The sequence below is a fragment of the Papilio machaon genome, chromosome 9, assembly GCF_912999745.1.
Source record: "Papilio machaon chromosome 9, ilPapMach1.1, whole genome shotgun sequence".
Taxonomy (NCBI): Eukaryota; Metazoa; Arthropoda; class Insecta; order Lepidoptera; family Papilionidae; genus Papilio; species Papilio machaon.
This window is the reverse complement of record NC_059994.1, coordinates 8,552,947-8,557,962: the sequence shown is the minus strand read 5'-3', so window position 1 is coordinate 8,557,962 and position 5,016 is coordinate 8,552,947.

Here is a 5,016-nt window from a genome sequence, read left to right as displayed (position 1 = left end):
GACGTGCGAAGCGTTTGACTGATGGACTTCGACTGGGACTGGTATCGTGGTCGTTGGTCGTCAGTCGCCGGTCGCCGGTCGCTTGTCCGTCGCCGCTGGGATAGGGCCGTACTAATTATACGATATTTGCGATGTCAATGACAAGTACAAACCATTCGACACTGAAGTCCGGCGAGCGATTCCGAAATAGTCCCCATTTTGTTGTACACTTTGTGGGACGAAATTTATCATTTTTATGAATTGGTATAACCGATTGGATATATTAAATAGCTAGTAGGCTAAATTAATTGAAGACTTCTCTTACTTTCGCGGTGCTAACATGTGTACGAGGAATTCAGCAATGGACATGCTCTAATAACAGTTAAATAGTATAAGTAATATTATAAATGCGAATGTTTGGATGGATGGATGGATATTTATTTGAAGGTATATCCAAAACGGCTGCATAGATCTCACTGAAATTTGACATAGATGTAGAACATAGTCTGGAAGAACACATAGGCTACTTATTATGTTTTTATTAATTGCGCGCGGACGGAGCTAGTTTGTAATATACGACGAAGCAATTTAAAAAATTCGTCTTTTGACTTAAGAATTCCCTTGAATCAAATGAAACATAAGGTCTTATATGTGATGACAAACTTATATTTATTCTAACAATTAAAAATAGATTTTATTTAATAGTCGATTTTGTTTAATTTACCTAATTTTTCCTTGTTAATTAAATTCGTAAGATAAGAGCTAATCAACCGTGTCAATGCTGAAAAGTGAAACTATCGGAAAAAACAAACGGTTTTTTTTATTATATTTACGTAATTTTAGATCTTTTATATGAAATTAATATAAGAATTATAAACATAATTGTACCGTTCTTAGCCAATGATTATATGTTTGCAGGTGACATATGTCGAATGGATGACACTAACGGACGTAGAACGTTAATGTTCGTCTCGCATGTCACAACAATATCAACGACACCGCACACGGTGGTATATGACAACTGACAATTAAATCATGTTTCATGAAATGTACTAAAGGTATAGTTGGTTAACTTAAAGTTAAAAGTAATATTAAGTTTCTTGTAGTACTGTCAATTAATTGACATTGATGTAACATTAACCGTTGGTTTCTGAGACCAAAATTTACGTTTAAAACATATGTTTATCTCTGTTTTGTCAAAGATGGTGACAGGGATGACGATATGTTTTATACAGTGACTTTGGTCTCAGAAACCAACGGTAAATATTATAAAATACTTATACCAAATTAGGTGAGCTTTTACTTTTAAAAAAGTTTTTTTTTTTATATTATAAGGTAACATAAGGTTAACAAGCAAATATCAACTAGAATTTGTCAAAGAGATAAGTGACCTCTGCCCATATACGTCACTTGCAGATGCATTACCTCTTGACTGAGGAGGGAATGTACAAAAGAAGATATTTTCCCCTCTTCTGCGTCTCTCCCGCCAAATCCACTTCAGTACAGCTCGTCCTTGATTCTTGAACAAACAAAACTTTACTAGTGTATATAAATGTAAGTTACTAATGCTTACGAATATATACGTTCAAGAATATAAACAAACTTCGGGTTCAATTTACAGTCGGCCATAAAGCCAAGGCCACATTGGGCGGACAACGAGCGGGCGGCGGGCGGCGGGTGGCGGTTAGCAGCGGGCGGCGCGTGCAAACAATCGGTGTGTACGCCATTACCACAGGTGGTAGTGTACTCTATTGGATTGTCTTTTTGATTAGTCAAAATGAGACATATTAAGTACTAGCTGTCGCCGGCGACTTTGTCCGCGCGGAAATAAAAAAAGAAACGTAATAAGTAATAACTATGCTCTACTTCTACACAAAATTTCATCGAGATCCATGCAGCCGAGATATCTTCAAACAAACATCCATCCATCTAAAAATTCGCATTTATAATTAATTAGATAGACTGTATTAAAAAATTACAAACTTTTAATAATTACAAACAACTAATCGTAACAAATAATAGAATTTAAAATTAAAACAGCTTAATGACCTAATTTATAGACAAATTCCGCTTGTTAACATGAGTCATAAAAGATGCTATAATAAAATAATCTATCAGCGAAGTTATGATCAAGCAAGCACTAAGCTATTCGGCAAAGGCAATAACATTAACAATTAAGTAATAAGTAAATTATATTTTTTATTATCTTTCACCATACATCCATTTAAATCAAATGTTGTACATAAATATATATATATATATCTACATTGCAAAAACTAGTAAATGGATGTATACAGAAGAAGCAAAAGTCTTTCTATCCGTCAAGTCCTAAGAACCACCATACACGGACATCTTCAAACTGTCAGCGTACAGCCGACAACAATGCTACCAAAACTACAAATGCTCCGTGTACGGGGAACTAAGACAGTTAAATTCGTTTCAAAGGTACTTACCATATACTCTATGCTTATATAAATTATATTCATCGAGGTTCGGGCACGAGGTGGCGGCGTGCTCGCAACAATCAATTGACAGTACTCAGGCTTCGCCATTCAAAGCTTTCTTTTATAGGGCTGTCATCTTTACCCTTTTTAGCCGACTTCAAAAAGAAGGAGGTTATCAATTCGACTGTATTTTTTTTTTTTTTTTTTTTTTTTATGTGTGTTACCGCGAAACTCGGCCCCTGGTGGTCCGATTTTGATAAAAATTATTTTAATCGAAAGGAAGTGCTTGCAGGTGGGTCCCATTTTTTTGTTTTTTTTTTTAAATAACTAGAAGACTAGTAGATTTTGAATATAGCTTCAAAATTTGTTGCGGAAATTAGGGACATTTTTGCTTTCAGCGCTTACGTAGGCTAAACTATAGGACCTACATAAAAATGATGTATGGCGAATTGTAGCTCTTTAAATGTGCTAAATAAAAGTCAGCGATAGCATATATCTATCTTTTATAGTTTTCTCACAATAACCATTTTTTTCTTTAGAAACATTAATTAAATTCATGCCCTATTTCCGACGCTATTATTCAAGTTCAGTATTAACCCTTATGTAAATAAATATGTTCATTATCAAGAGAATTTAATGTAGATTATATTTGCAATTGAAACTATATCATTCTGTCTAATAGTTTAGGAGATATCGTAAGAATAAAATTACGCGGAAACGAAAAATGCTACATCGCGTTACAATGAATAGCACAAATTTGCTTTCTGGGCTTACGTAGGTCAAACTATATGACCTACATTAAAATGATGTATCGAGTAATTATAGATCCTTAAATTTGCTAAATAAAAGTCTCAGGTGGCATATATCTATCATCTATGGATGTCTCACAAAAACCATGTTATTATGAACAAACTTCGATTAAATTGCACACGAAAAACAGCGTCGTAAGCTTACGGCGCTATTATATTATATTCGATATGAATCCTTATCCAAATAAATATGTTTGATGGCTAGAGTATTAAATGCAGATTACATTAGCCTTTAAACTATGTAATTCTGATCAATAGTTTGGAAGATATTAAATTATTATGTGTTAATGCATCTTTTAATACAAGTTCCGTTTTAGAAAATTTTAGAAACTGAGACATTTTGTAACTTTTTCTAATTGTACACTTGTTACGAATAGAATTTTTTAAAGTTAGTGAAATGTTTTTTATTATCAAAGTAGACATCTATTTTTATTATAATACGATGGATGTCAAATTAGAAATTTCTTGGACACTTGTAGCTTTTGAGAGGTGATTACATATATTTTTTAAAGAATTTATAATGTATCAACCCTATGGACAATGTACTTTGTCCCTATCTCCGTAGTACCCCTATGACATGCCGCTAGTCAGCAACAAAACTCCTTTGTGAAATCCAATCTTAGCATTTCACAGCACAGTTCTCGTGTGTTCTATATATAAATCGCTTATCTCTCCTTCTGTACATCGCAATGTTTCTTTTAATTATAGCGAGTAATAAAAAATTATGTCAGTACGGAATCTTACAGCTGTTCTGTTGTTTACTGTTGGTTTACGATATTCACTATAGGTTATGAGTTGTTATGGTTTATGTGACGCAATTCATTCAATAACTATTAACGACATTCAAACAGAAGACAGGCTTGAAGTGACATGCTAATGAGTATGGTGCCGGCGGCCTAATTTTGGTACTCTTTCCCTTCCCATCTTTTTCTTATAAGGAATAATTTGTCAGACTACACGATGCATAACAATGGAATATTCTCATTTTGTCCGTCCCTACTTCCGTCGATTAGAGGTAGTCAAGGCATCTGACGATGCATTTGCCGATGTCTATTGGCAGCAGTTGCTCATTTGTTTACCACTTTATGATATAAAAAAAGAATTAATATTATCACATGTTACAAAATTAACGTAAAACAAATAAATCATAATCACAACAATTAAATTAATTGCGTTATTTACTTTGGGCGCAGTAACATTGGTACGATGCACCTATGATGACGGGGAGCGGACGGGGTCGGCGCTCGGGTATCGTCGAACTGAAGACACTGCGCTACTAAATTTATCAAAATATTTTTGTAGGATCACACGAAACTCACGTGAAAGATAATCCCTAGATCGTTAAACAGAAGAAAGTAAACTTTTTATTGTACATTTAAAAGGTACAATGCTGAATTGTTGAGGAATTCTCAATTTCTCAATTATTCTACCATGTTGCATCTCTTGCTACAAAGCTGTCGACGCATCTGCATTTCAATTCTTACAATTCTATCTATCTTATTTTACAGTAGTTGGACTTAAGATTAGAAACGCGTAGACAATTTACAACGTTTGTAACAAACAAATAAACATCAGGCGACGTGCAAATATTTTAATTATATTAATAACTTTGAATGATATAATATATGTTTCATGCATTTTAATATATTTACCAGCGATACGATACGGAGGAATACTGAAAATTTTGTTTACTGAACACACCGTTTCATCCTTTCGCAAACTTTGAAGATATCTTGTGTATATATTAGTCGGTGTGCAAACTTTGCAAGCTATTGCCACTGAGA